At 30.7% G+C, this 15,479-nt stretch overlaps 1 protein-coding gene across 6 annotated transcripts in view; it reads right to left on the bottom strand.

Annotated features, from left to right (window-relative positions):
• Positions 1–14,333, bottom strand: part of LOC142322433 (uncharacterized) — an 88,628-nt gene extending 74,295 nt beyond the window's left edge. For 3 of the 6 annotated variants that reach the window (XM_075361522.1, XM_075361521.1, XM_075361523.1), the window contains exon 1: positions 6,552–6,686. The gene's annotated coding sequence lies outside the window, so the exon portion shown is untranslated. Of the gene's footprint in view, positions 1–1,826; positions 2,029–6,551; positions 6,687–14,149 lie in introns of those variants that run through there. The other 3 variants (XM_075361520.1, XM_075361519.1, XM_075361524.1) reach the window with 3 other exon arrangements.
• Positions 14,334–15,479: the final 1,146 nt, after the last annotated feature.

The following is a 15,479-nucleotide window of genomic DNA, read 5'->3' as shown; positions in this document are numbered from 1 at the left end:
TAATAATAATAAATAACAATAGATAACAAATAACAGATATAAATGGATAAAAAAATAGAAAATTAAATTTCATCTATGACTGTTATTCAACAGTCTATTAACTTCAACAATAGCATAGTAGTTCGTATAACAATACTGTTGTCATATCATGTCAGGTCTGCAAACTGGTAATTTGTAATGTTTTTTTTTAAGATTTTAATTTACATTTTCAGTGACAAAGAGCAAAGTTTTGGCTTTTACAAGAGCAATGACAACAGAACAATGAGTCAACAGAATGAGTAGCGCAGTGAAACATGCTTAAAAATAAAATAAGATGAGAAATCCTCCTGAAATTTATCAGGTAATGTCAGTTCCAGGTTGTTTATTGTCCAAGACATGGACAATAAGATCGGCTCACAGGCAAACACGGTAAAACAGACTTTTACACCATTTATATTTGCGTATTTTTACTTTATATTTTAATTTTTGTAATTAAATATATATATATATATATACACACACAAGATGATTTAGGAGGAAAGAGAAATAATTTGGGAACCGATTTTAGAGCTTGAAATTAAAAAGAAGGGTTCGTACAAACATACGTCCGAAAACAGTTTGTAATCGAGTTACGGCTAGCAAATTCTTTAAGAAGAATTAGGAAGAAGCCGTTTCCCGTTAGATACTTTACTTAGCTAATATATGTTGTCGCGTAACAAGGTACTAACCTACTGAAACTGAAATGATGTTCAGTCGTACAAATGACACCTTCACTTCTTTCACCTCAACGAAGGCTGTATATACCGAACATCATTACTATCAGAGAAAGCAATTCTTATTGGTACCCCCTATACCAGAGACGGTTTATATCACAATCGCAAAAAAGAATGCGACAAATTAATGGATTCTTTCTTCAGGAAACGATACATTATACACAAACTCCAATCCGTATGGAATGTAGTAATTAAGTCTACATCAGATAGTTATTCTACCGATATAATTATTTGTTTCTTATTATTTGTTTCACTTTTACAAAATTAATAACAAAAGTTATCGTAATCAATTTTTTTTCATAAAATGATCAACAGTTTTGTAAAAATAAAATCGAACTAGCGAGTTACAAATTAAACATTTTAATTGCAGCTAATTACTTGAAAAATTTATTTTTATGAGTAAATCCAGTATAAACTTTTCTTTATACTTTTGTTAATGATTTTTTCTTTATAAATTTAAAAATTATAGTTTTTATGAATGAAAAAAGTCAAGGAAAAGGGCAATAGTAGTAGATTAAAAAAATACCGCTGCCTTCTCTACTTTTGAAGTATCGTGTCACATGAAAACAGTCTTTTTTTCCTGTTTAGCCTCCGGTAACTACCGTTTAGATAATTCTTCAGAGGATGAATGAGGATGATATGTATGAGTGTAAATGAAGTGTAGTCTTGTACATTCTCAGTTCGACCGTTCCTGAGATGTGTGGTTAATTGAAACCCAACCACCAAAGAACACCGGTATCCACGATCTAGTATTCAAATCTGTGTAAAACATGAAAACAGTCTGGTTTGATTAAAGTGGATGTTCTTTTTTTTTTTTAGTATCTTTGTAAATAAAAAAATTAAAATTAATTACAATATCTTAAAAAATAATAATCTTTATAATTGTACAATTTAATTAAAACGTTGTAGTGGCATCAACTTGATCGATATTATTTTTGAAAAAATTATTCTTCTAGGTTAAAAACGCAATATTATTTTATAAACTGCAATATTACAGTACGTGATAAGAAAACAAAAATAATAACACTTATTTTAAGCTATATTAAAACAATATTAATATTTAAAAAAACTTACCTCGATCAATAATGAAGGTCATTAACCAAAAAAAAATAAACAACGTATAAGAAATAGTTAAACAAGAATGACCGCAGACACGAGGATCCAAATTAAACTGCATATCACACCCCATCTGTAATGTCGCTAGATTCCATAAGCATTCGTTCTCTGCCACGCACGTTATTTCTCTGTCGCTTCAAACTACGTCCGAACAACAAACCTGCAAAATAAATTATGAAAATTAGCGCGCCAACTAAAATGTATTGCCTACACTGTACTGTTTCTCCTCTCATAATAACAACCGACAGTATAGCATTAATGTTTTACAGATTTGAAAACTTTTAATTTTACAAAATAATAATTGAAACCAAATTTTCGCTTAAACCTATGTATACAAAGTTAACAAAGGAACGTAACCAACGTTAAACTGTAATGTTAAGGTTTTCAGTTATTTCGTTTTACCTAATATTCAATTTACGGATATAATTTACACTCACGCATATTTTATTTTAATTAAAAAAAAAAACTAGAGAGCGCCCGTTCATCTTTTTTACTAAATATTGCTATTTTCTTTTAATATAAAAAAGTTTATAAAAAAACGTAATAGCGTAAATAAAAATAAAAATGTTACGTCACCACTTTAGTGTCACAAAGTAGCATGCTTGCCTGCTACACCAATGGTGTCGGGTTCGATTCCCTGTCAGGATCTGAACACAATTTTACAATAACTTAGACCATATCGTCTTTAGTCACAGAGAAAAAAAACAAAAAAAACAGGATCATTTATTTTAATATAGATAAGAAATATTAATTAGTACATAAGGGGGTTATGATATAAAAGGATTATTTCTAAATTTATCTCAGCAAGCCGACTACCGTATTTCACAGTAGAGCCCAGCCCGTCTATAATACAAAAAAGCGCGCGAACACAAACGTGCAAACACACATTTAGTATGGATTTATCTCAAAAATTATACTTAGATATTACAAAGTAACTTATAATTTTTCGCGTCTCACTGCATTTTTGTAATCGATTTGTCACCTCGGTAACGTAATAGTGAAACTGACTATACTGAAAGTCACAGGTAATTAATACTTCAGCACGTATCAATTAATCACCTCGCCAGTCGCCGAGGTGGAGTAGTAATGTCTTCCCTTTTTATCCGAAAGGTCCCGAGTTCATATCCCTGTCAGGCTTTAAATTTTAATTCGCTTTAGAATTGAAATACCGTACTTCTACACACAACCACCAACCTAATATTATGGTGAATATTTAATAACAATAAATTACTGAATTAAAATAGTATTATCGTTTCCGCGAGCAGAAAAAGTCAGGTTTTTGTACTCGTCGAGTTAAAGCCTCATATAATTTCCAGTTCGTTTCGTTATAATTTCTTAAACGTCCTTTATTAAAAAAAAATTTGGAATTTTTTTAAAGAAGATTAAATGTTTGTATTAAATTTATATTTAATTTTTAGGGTACGGTTACAGCTCGGGAATCACTCCATATATGTAATACTTGTAGGGAGTTTTATGCGTTAAAAAAAAAAAAATAAATTGAAGATTCGATTATAGAGTTGTTATCAATTGCACGCATAATCGTTATTAAAAAAAAAAATTTTAACTCAATTTGATTACCACAGAGTTCAATTTTTCTGATGTAAGTTTTTTTAAAAATAAGTTCGTAAAAAGATTAAAAACGAAAGAAAAAGGATTTAAATAATGAAAATCTGGAGGTTCGATTCTCAGTTTAAAAAAAAAAAAGACTGACAAATTGAAAGTCGCGATTTCGATTCTTCGTTTCCGCACAAAATCACATACTTAACGTTAAAATAAATATTACATAACGTTAAAGAATAGACTTGATCTTCCCCCAAAACAGAGTTTTACTTTATTTAACACAGTTTCATTCAAAAATACTGTTTATTAACGATAAAAAACTATATTTAAAAAATCGAGAGAAATGCTAATGGTCTCGGATTCAATTCCCGGTTTGGATAGTAAGTAGTTCAATTCGTAATGTATATCCGAGTATCAATAGTAAAAAAAATCTAAGTTGAAGATCCTGGGTTCGACTCTCACAACATAATCCTTTTCAAAACATAATCGCATTTATAATATTTATAAAATATTTCGCCTAGAATCAATTTAGTCTCCATACAGTTAAATTTATTTATTTAGAGCTAATTAAAAAAACAAAAAAGGATATTGAAGAACTAAGTTTCGATATTATTGACTTACATCCGTGCTGCTTATACGTGTATTTAAAATACAAAATAAATAAATAAAAATGATAAAAAAAAATAAAAATGCCGGGTGGTGTGAGAAAAAAAAATGAACCGAAAGACTCTATTTTAGTCAGTATTATAAATTCGTTAATTATTATACTGTTAAAATTGCTTTATGCAGTTTAACCTTCAACACAGCTGTTGTGAAGGGTGGGGGTACCACTCGTAGCAACGGGATTGTAGACAGCCGTCGCCGAGCAGTTCCGCAGATGATTTATATAAGTTATGTTACACTAAATAACCAGCTTTTTTTTATTAATTTATTTTACTCGTATTGACAACATACACAGTATCTACAATTTTTTTCATTTCCACAGCGCCAACCGTTATGTATTGCATCACAGGATGAGATGAGATGGCAATTTTGTAGCGTGTGAAAATGCCATGCCTCATCGGAATTCGAACCCGGGACCTCCGGATAAAAGGCCCCGCAATTAGTCGAAAAATGTTTGAGATATGGAGGTCCGAATAATCGACGTTTTAATAAACATTAATCTCAGATTATATTTAATTTGAATCACAAATTATTTCTGAATTTTGTTACAAGAAAATCTCTCTGATAATTCGAGTACTTAAAGCAAGCAATGATTTATGTAAATTTTACGGATAAATAAAATATGTAAGTCCGGTTAAACGAGAGTCGGATGTATAAAATCAGTGATTATTTTACTAATTGTATTATAACAACATAAAAAAAAATTAAAATAAACAAAAAAGTTATCAAGTATGATTTTTAAGTTTTTAACACTAATACATAAACGATAAATATCAAAGTTCATTGACCTTATTGTCAAACAAAGAATTTAACACGATTTTTTTTTTTTTTTTTTTTAATATATAAATATAAATAATAGTAAAATAATAATATGATTCATTATTAAATTAAAAAATAAAAATAAATAATAAAAATTTTACAAAAATATTAAAAATTATTTTTTTCATTCATCTTCCTTACTGGTTAGCTTGGAAAATGTATTCTATGTAAAAGTGTTGAATAACTCAAACGCAACGCAGTGAATTACCTAATGCCGATCTTGGCTGCCAAAGGGTCAGGGGGGGAAGGAAAACTCAGGTTAATTGGCAACATGGCACCTGTTGTAGTCACAATGTTAGAGCTGCGATTATATACCACTCCGTATTAAGAATAGTATTAGAAGAGAAGAGAAGTAAGAGAGAGAGAGAGACCATCTGTCTCGCTTCCTCTCCATCATTGATCCCCCTACCAAACCCTCTCTCAATTTCTCTCCATCGCCCTCGCTCTCTCACACTACCCGCTCTGTCTCTCACTGGACCCCTCCGTCAATCTCTCTCGCTGTATGCGGTGGGCTACTTAAACATGTTTGTATTTTTTCAATTTTCTCACTCAAAGTGCATTTTTACAAAAACTTTGTAATAAAAAAATTGACCGTTAAGGTTTTCGACACTTTTTAAATTTATTAATGCCTTTCCGTTCGTGAAAAAGCTTTAAAAAATTTCTCGTTGGAATTATAACAAAAAAACGGTAACTGTAAATGAAAAATTTAACCTCTGATCCAAAGATTTTTCCCGACAAGAAGAAAAGTTACAACGTCGTTTGTAGTAATAAAAAATTACGCGTATAGAATTTTATTTCGAAAATACGAGTACATCGTTAAATTATGTTACTTCATAAATTTTTAGCTTAAAAAATATAAAGTAAACACGGGAAATGTTAAATATAAAAATTTGTAATGACTTTGTTGTATATATGTCGTACACTTTTTACGAATAATTTCTGCTTTAAATACTATGTACGCATAATTATTAAGATATATGACAATTACCCGGGGTCGAACTCAGAACCTCACATAAATTATAAATATCGGTCGCCTTCTACAAACTCGCTACCGATGTTTTTTTCTTTTCTTACGATTAATTATTGTTAAATATATATGTTAAATAAAAAATACTATAGATTTCTAAAAATATTTTTACGAATTTAATAAAATGATTATTTGTAGCTTTCTTTCCTATCAAAAATTATTTTTTTCAAATTTTTATGTTATTCCCTATACATTCATTTATGAATATTTAACGACATTAACCGAGATCGGTGAAGAAACGGTAAGCTATTTTGGGTGTCGAACCCAGGAGCTCGACTAAATCGAATTATTTTCTCGCTTAGCACGATTCATTCTCGTTACCAGACTTAAAACTTAATATATCTAATATATCACTCACGAAATACCCTTTGCTTATATCAGTTTAGTTAAATATATACACCGTTAATGGCCAAATAACCTAAAATACAACCATATAACTTGTCTCTCTTTATTTATTTATTATTATTAAATTTATTTTGTAAAAATCAATCGGCGTTAACTGGAATCTAACATTTTTAATCTAATAAATAATTTGGGTAATACATACACAGAATAAAACTGCCAATTATGGTTTAAAAAATTGTAATAATATTAACAAAATAAATAAAACTCACCTTAAATCAGTAATAAGGAATATCTCAATAAAAAGATGAAATTTGGATAACGTTACATGTAGATCAGGTTAGACTAAACAATACTGTTATATGAAGACAATTTCACTGCGTATTCAGTCGCCTATCTACCGATAATTCCCGCCAATAACTAACTACAAGACAAAACATCTCGGTGAATTTCTTTAGTTACACAACACATAATGCTTCTCATCGTCTCCCCACTCCGGAATGACGTCATCGATAGACTATTTTAAACGACAAAATTATTCAATCTAAAGTTTGGTTCGCAAACTGTTTCATTCATCATCAAATTTTTTTAACAGAGATCATCCATCATTACACGTGTCTAATATTAAATTGTTTTTAAAATTTACTATCAATGTTGCCGAACTTATAATTAGATAAAATATTAAAGAGAATAAATTTTCACTTAAAACTATAAATGGAGAACAGCCAACCGTACACAAAGGGGTTATAACGAGATTCTTACTTATTATTTAATTACATGTAATAATCATTTTATATACGTAATCAAGTTCAATATAATTTACAATCTACAATACAATTTTGTTATTAAGTATTACTATATTTTTTAAATATCAAATCAGGAATTTAAAAAAAACAGTATTAATCTTTTTTAGATGTAACTGACCTCCGTGCTATTAAAGAGGTAGCTACTTTACCTGCTAGACTAAAAGTTCCAGATTCGATACCCGGTTACATCTAGGAAATAGGACCTCAGAAATGAGTCAGAAAAAAAGAAAAAGATTAACCGGATTAAAAAAAAACTGAAGGTACTGGGTTCGGCTCTTTGAATTAACGTTTTTTTGTTTTTTTTTTTTTTAATATTCATCTTAATTTGCACATAAAAATAATTCTTAACCCGACAAGAAATTCAAAAACAAATAAATAAAAACCGTCATCAGACGGTGAAAGTGAACACAAAGCTTAAAGTTGCTTTAAGTTGTTTTATTTTATATTTTTGACTTTATTTCCTGCCACTGGGTAAAGGGATATATAAAAGCGATAAGACTCTGTTAAACTTGAACGTACGTGACTGGAGTGAGGAACGGCTACATAACTGTGTACAGCAACAAAACGTTGATGAGACAGGGCGGCAAGGGACTTTTATCTTCATCACGTATTATAAAAACAAATATTCATAATCTATTTTATTTAAAATAATTTATTAATGTCAATTGACAATATTAATATCCAGTTATATTTTCTCTTTAATAATGAAATAAGGATGGCAGTTAACGGTTTGGAAAGAAACATAGTTATTATTACTTTTTTTTTTAACCTCCGGGATCACCGTTAGGTATTACTTTCAGAGAATAGGATGAATGATTTGTAGCGTGTGTGAAAATGGCATGCCTGACCGGGATTCGAACCCGGGATCTCCGGATGAAAGGCCGAGACGCTACCATTCGCGTCACGGAGGCCGATTATACTTAGTATACTTGATTACTTTTTTTATAATCGTCATTTATTTTTCTCGGAAAACCACAAAAAAAATTCATTTAAAATAATGTAATTCTAAAATAAATTAAAGTTTAAAGCAATTTTTTTTTAAAATTATTGATTACAATTAAAAAATACGTTTATAATAAATTATATTGAAAGTGTTATAATATAAAAAAACCTTTCGGCAAGCCGGAAGGCGAATGTAGATTTCACCGGTGCTAAATAGGGGATAAAAAGATTTCCACCTTAATGTTAAGAAAAACTTCATATTTACTCGATACAAAAATAATTTGCACGTGAAAAAAAGTTTCACATGTTTAGCGTACGACAATTTTAGCCCATCTTACAATTCCGGCAATATTTTGGTCGTCCCTTGCCGTAAGTAAGGGTTGGTCATATCAAAAATTGTTTCGGACAAAAGTTTTAGGTAATGTTTAGAGGAATAACGATCACTTTAAACCGATTCGATAATTGTGCCTATTAAGGGAGGTATGATTTTTTTTTTGTCTTCAAAACCCCATTTTTTCCACCCCATGGGCCAATCGTTAGTGATATCAAAAAACTTTACTTACATATATTTTAGGCCCTTATATGAACTTGAACAGAAGTTCAATATTTTACTTAATAAGAAAGTTATAGCAATGTTTGTTTTTTTTTCGAAAAACCCACCCCATTTCCACTCCCATAGTCCGGTTTTTCCCATTAACGAACTCGATCGAGATTTTGGGCAGTTATATTTTATGTATCAATTTGAAAGTGATTGGCGCAAAATTACGGCAGTTATCGTCCATAATATAAAATAAGTGAAATATATACATACTTATGATATATCGTTGAAAAGCTCTCAGTGAGGGCTTATTACTCCCAATTTTTTTGATTTTCGGCACTTTTTGTTCAGTCGATTGCAATCAAAAGGGATAGTGTACAACTAGATGTTACAACAGTCCTAAATAAAAAATTACAATCATCTAAAGCTAATCGTTTTTGAGTTATGCGAGATACATACAAACAGACGTCACGCCAAAACTAGTAAAAATGGATTCAGGGATGGTCAAAACGGATATTTCCATTGAAATCTGAAAATTTTTCACGATCATAATATACTTTCTTTACTTCGTACAAGGAATTAAAAACTATTAACTCGAAAATTAAAACTAATGAATTCAGTAATCTGTATTATTAATATAAGGAAGTAATAATAAATAAAAAACTAACATTAGTAAAATAAAAAGATGGCTCTGAACAAAATTTACTTCCTGTGATAACTTTGTACGTAGTGATGATTGTGAGGGAGTGTGCACGTGAATGGGACCAGATAGCAAAATTTCTAGAATGTTCCGATTCTCGTCCTTCAATCTGGTTCGCGCCATAATTCGTCAACAAAAAAGAACTGCGTGTGTCAAAATGTGTTACGTTGATGAAAAATTATATTTGTTTATAATATTATTACCGGTTCCATTACATAAAGCAATGAAGAAAAATAAACCAAACTTATATATATATATATATATATAATCTAATCTTTTCTTTCTGATAATTTGTTAAATTAGTATTACTGTTATTAACGATTAAAGTTGTCAAATACACCAAATAATATTTCTTTACGATTTGTAGCGTCGTTATTAAAGCCGTATCAAATTTTGTTTACTTGATTATTTGTATTTGGCGAACATTATTAATATTTACGAATATTTTAAACGAATCTAAACGACCGTTCAGAAAAGAATTCAACATGTAAACCAGGTAAGTTCTTTTAAAATTCTTATAAAATTTATATATAGATTACTTTATACATAATAAAAATAATTTGCTTTCAAGTAAGTTATACATTTCTCTTTTAGTATACACTAAAAGAGAGGTTTCCGATTCTTTTGTAGACTAAATTTTTTGTATTTAATTTCTATTTAAATGTCCTCTAATAATTGCTACTTATTAATTATTTCGGGTGTCAATATTTTATTTAAATTCTGTTTTTTGTTTTTAAAAAAAATTTAGATTTCTGTTAATAACAAAATCTTTTATCTGTGTCTGCATTTGATGATTAATAAATTAGCTATATATTTTAAAAAGGTAAAATGGCCTTTATTGTTACATGAAATACTTTAAAAATATTTTCTCGCTTTTTTTAAACTTACATTGATGTGTTTTGCAGATCAAAACGGTCGGTTTTTATGTTAGGTGGTCATATTTATTATTAATTTTTTTTGCAACAAAAATTTATTTTGATTTTTTAAAATATTTTTTATTAAGCGTGATAACTTACTAAGGTGGGGACTACTAAGGAAGGGGTCACCAGAAAATTAAAAAATAACATTCTACGAGTCGGAGCGTGGAATGTTAGAAGCTTAAAAAAGGTTGGTAGGCTAGAAAACTTAAAAAGGGAAATGGATAGGGTGAATGTGGATATAGTAGGAATTAGTGAGGTTCGGTGGGAAGAGGAAGGCGACTTTTGGTCAGGTGATTTTAGAGTAATTAACTCAGCGTCAAATAATGGGCAGGCAGGAGTAGGTTTCGTGATGAACAAGAAGATAGGGAGGAGAGTGGAGTATTTCAAAACGCATAGCGATAGAATCATTGTAATAAGGATAAAATCAAAACCTAAACCGACAATGATTGTTAACGTCTATATGCCTACAAGCGCCCATGATGATGATGAGGTAGAGTGTGTATACGAAGAGATTGATGAAGCAATTAAACATGTAAAAGGAGATGAAAATTTAATAATAGTTGCAATTGGAATGCAAGCATTGGAAAAGGCAAGGAAGGAAATATCGTGGGTGAATACGGGCTGGGCAAAAGGAATGAAAGATGGGACCGACTTATAGAGTTTTGCACGAAGTATAATTTAGTAATTGCCAACACCCAATTTAAAAATCATAATAGAAGAATATACACTTGGAAAAAGCCAGGCGATACTGCAAGGTATCAGATAGATTATATCATGGTTAAGCAAAGATTTAGAAATCAACTCGTTGACTGCAAAACTTACCCTGGAGCAGACATTGATAGCGACCATAATTTGGTGATAATGAAATGTAGATTGGGGTTTAAAAACCTGAAGAAAAGGTGTCAGATGAATCGGTGGAATTTAGAGAAGCTTGAGGAAGAGGAGGTAAAGAAGATTTTTGAGGAGGACATCGCAAGAGGTCTGAGTAAAAAAGATAAGGTAGAAAATGTAGAAGAAGAATGGGAGAATGTTAAAAAGGAAATTCTTAAATCAGCAGAAGCAAACTTAGGTGGAATAAAGAGAACCGGTAGAAAACCTTGGGTTTCAGACGATATATTGCAGCTGATGGATGAACGTAGGAATGCTAGTGATGAAGAAAGTAAAAGGAACTATCGGAAATTAAGAAATGCTATAAACAGGAAGTGCAAACTGGTGAAAGAAGAGTGGATTAAACAAAAGTGTTCAGAAGTGGAAAGAGAAATGAACATTGGTAAAATAGACGGAGCATACAGGAAAGTTAAGGAAAATTTTGGGGTACATAAATTAAAATGTAATAATGTGTTAAACAAAGATGGTAAACCAATATATAATACGAAAGGTAAAGTCGATAGATGGGTGGAATATATTGAAGAGTTATACGGAGGAAATGAATTAGAAAATGGTGTTATAGAGGAAGAAGAGGAAGTTGAGGAGGATGAAATGGGAGAAACAATACTGAGATCTGAATTTAAGAGAGCATTAAAAGATTTAAATGGCAGAAAGGCTCCTGGAATAGACGGAATACCTGTAGAATTACTGCGCAGTGCAGGTGAGGAAGCGATTGATAGATTATACAAACTGGTGTGTAATATTTATGAAAATGGGGAATTTCCATCAGACTTCAAAAAAGTGTTATAGTTATGATACCAAAGAAAGCAGGGGCAGATAAATGTGAAGAATACAGAACAATTAGTTTAACTAGTCATGCATCAAAAATCTTAACTAGAATTTTATACAGAAGAATTGAGAGGAGAGTGGAAGAAGTGTTAGGAGAAGACCAATTTGGTTTCAGGAAAAGTATAGGGACAACGGAAGCAATTTTAGGCCTCAGATTAATAGTAGAAGGAAGATTAAAGAAAAACAAACCAACATACTTGGCGTTTATAGACCTAGAAAAGGCTTTCGATAACGTAGACTGGAATAAAATGTTCAGCATTTTAAAAAAATTAGGGTTCAAATACAGAGATAGAAGAACAATTGCTAACATATACAGGAACCAAACAGCAACAATAACAATTGAAGAACATAAGAAAGAAGCCCTAATAAGAAAGGGAGTCCGACAAGGATGTTCCCTATCTCCGTTACTTTTTAATCTTTACATGGAACTAGCAGTTAATGATGTTAAAGAACAATTTAGATTCGGAGTAACAGTACAAGGTGAAAAGATAAAGGTGCTACGATTTGCTGATGATATAGTAATTCTAGCCGAGAGTAAAAAGGATTTAGAAGAAACAATGAACGGCATAGATGAAGTCCTACGCAAAAACTATCGCGTGAAAATAAACAAGAACAAAACAAAAGCAATGAAATTTAGTAGAAATAACAAAGATGGACCACTGAATGTGAAAATAGGAGGAGAAAAGATTATGGAGGTAGAAGAATTTTGTTATTTGGGAAGTAAAATTACTAAAGATGGACGAAGCAGGAGCGATATAAAATGCCGAATAGCACAAGCGAAACGAGCCTTCAGTAAGAAATATAATTTGTTTACATCAAAAATTAATTTAAATGTCAGGAAAAGATTTTTGAAAGTGTATGTTTGGAGTGTCGCTTTATATGGAAGTGAAACTTGGACGATCGGAGTATCTGAGAAGAAAAGATTAGAAGCTTTTGAAATGTGGTGCTATAGGAGAATGTTAAAAATCAGATGGGTGGATAAAGTGACAAATGAAGAGGTATTGCGGCAAATAGATGAAGAAAGTAGCATTTGGGAAAATATAGTTAAAAGAAGAAACAGACTTATAGGCCACATACTAAGGCATCCTGGAATAGTCGCTTTAATATTGGAAGGACAGGTAGAAGGGAAAAATTGTGTAGGCAGGCCACGTTTGGAGTATGTAAAACAAATTGTTGGGGATGTAGGATGTAGAGGGTATACTGAAATGAAACGACTAGCACTAGATAGGGAATCTTGGAGAGCTGCATCAAACCAGTCAAATGACTCTTTAGTCCTGTTACCCAATTTTAAATGTAATTTATTAAGAAAGAGAAATTTAGGTGGAATAAGAAAATGTATTTGTTACAAAAGAGATTTAATAAAAAGCTATTACTTACATAATTGTTAAAGAATATGCTCAAAATGCCCACCCCTTGCAGTTATACATGCACGGACTCTTTTCAGCATATTAGCAGAAGCCTTTTTAAGAGTCGCATTAGAAATATTCGTTGTAGTTGTAATATTGACTTTCTGTTCATCAGTAATGTGAGGATTGTTTTTGAAGGCCTCAGACTAATATAACCCCACAAAAAGCAGTAAGGAGATGTATGTTCTGGGGACGTTGGAGGCCATAAGACCTTATATTACTTTAATTAGAGTATATTATGAATAACCTATAGAAAAGTTTGATACTCAAATTAAGTTGTCTTCACGGTTTATATCAACTGTGGAGTCAATTAAAGGTAAATGATATTTTAATCAATATTCTGCTACACAACAGAATATTACAATGTAAAACATGTTATGCAGTATTAATAATACAGATTTACTTATTTTTAAAAGGTTGTGCATCAAATACTGATAATGTTATAAAAAAGCTGGGCAATAAAAGTAAACCTAACCACTGAAGAGAATATTCCATAACATATTAAACAAATTATTATTCTAATAACAGTACTGCACAAAGTACAATTGCACCCTTAACTTCATTAAAGTTAATGTTACGTTATAATAGACGCATTAATGCGATTAGATGAAATAAAATAAACAAATATTGTTTAAAAGCTGCAAGTTTTAATCAACACGAATACATATATAATTCCATAGCTAACTAATCTCATTTAAAATAAATCCTTAATGCAATACTGAATATAACTATAATCCAATAAAATAAAAAACTTATAATTTATAATTATTCTTTAATATCAGAATACGTAAACAAAAAAATATCTATCCAATATAAACACACAGTATTTCAACGGAACTTACTTGAAATCCCTTTTTATGATGAAAACCGACCACTAACACGTGCAGAACTGGGTTTTCTACTTTATTATAACCGTTTTCACCCATTTTAATGACTATATTTAATGAAATTCAAATACTATTTGGTATAATATATTTCGCTACCACTTTTTCTCCGCCATTACCGTATGTGAACTATAATCAGATAAAGAAACGAACACTGGCATTCAGTAACAAAACATCTGATACGATCGGTCAAATAGCAGGTGTACAAACATTATAGATTTTATAGACAGGTGGTTTAAAATAAAAAATATACAAATAATGTATATTTTTGTAACATTAACACAAAGAAATAAATAATTGTCGGTGTTTAAATTGTTTAGTTACTTCAAATAAAAAAAAGATTACAATGATTAATTTACTTGATTGTAAATTAATTCAGCACTGTATTAAAAGGCAGTCATTTCAAAATATTTATGAAATATTTAATTTTGTTTTATAATAATTATACAATAAATGAATTATTGTATAATTCATTTATTGTATTTGTACATTGTATTTGTTACAAATACAATGTAACAAATAATTTATAATAGGCTACTTCCGAATTCTTCGTGCATGTTTTTTTATTATACCAAAAACTAACATATACAAACACATACTTTTTTTTTTTGTAAACTAAACGTATCTATAGCAATACGTCTTGCTGTTAACGGTGACAGGAGGCTACCATATGATGACATGAGTCAATCTTGGTGATTGCTGGAGTGAATCCAATTGATCTAATTGTGTCAGAGGAGCAGAAGTCAGGAGAGTTGACTTCAGAAAAAGTGTGGACTATTTGGCAACAGGGCTATCCTTTATGGCAGGCTAGATGGGGTGAAACAGTTGATGGGCTTGATCTGTTTCCTGATGTTGCTGGTTTGCAGGGCGCCTCTTCGGTATGATCAAAAAATTTGTGATGCAATTTCTTTCAGGGTATGGCACGTTTAGGGCAGATTGGCTTGCTTTGGCCTGGTTGATTCCGTGTTATGTCTGCAATGTGGTGCGCTGGACAATTACGTTTAAGTTTTCTATTAATGTTTCAGTATGATATGAAGCATACAGAAGTGATTTGTTAGCTTGATGTTATTAGGTCATGAAAATTGGAAAAACCAGGCTGAATGGACCATCATTGAAGAACATATGGGATCTCTTGTAAAAGAAAGGATTGCTGAAGGTGTGTAGAGTAGGTTCCCCCTTGGGTTTTCCATTTGTTGTTCTGTTATGGTATTAGTGTTCATGTTTTATGTTCTTGCTCTTGTTCCCTATTTACTTTTTGCTACGTTTTATGTTTTTGTTTTATTTTATT

Source organism: Lycorma delicatula, chromosome 3 (assembly GCF_047948215.1).
Source record: "Lycorma delicatula isolate Av1 chromosome 3, ASM4794821v1, whole genome shotgun sequence".
Lineage (NCBI taxonomy): Eukaryota > Metazoa > Arthropoda > Insecta > Hemiptera > Fulgoridae > Lycorma > Lycorma delicatula.
Note: the sequence above shows the minus strand (reverse complement) of the source record. Positions and strands in the feature narration are given on the sequence as shown.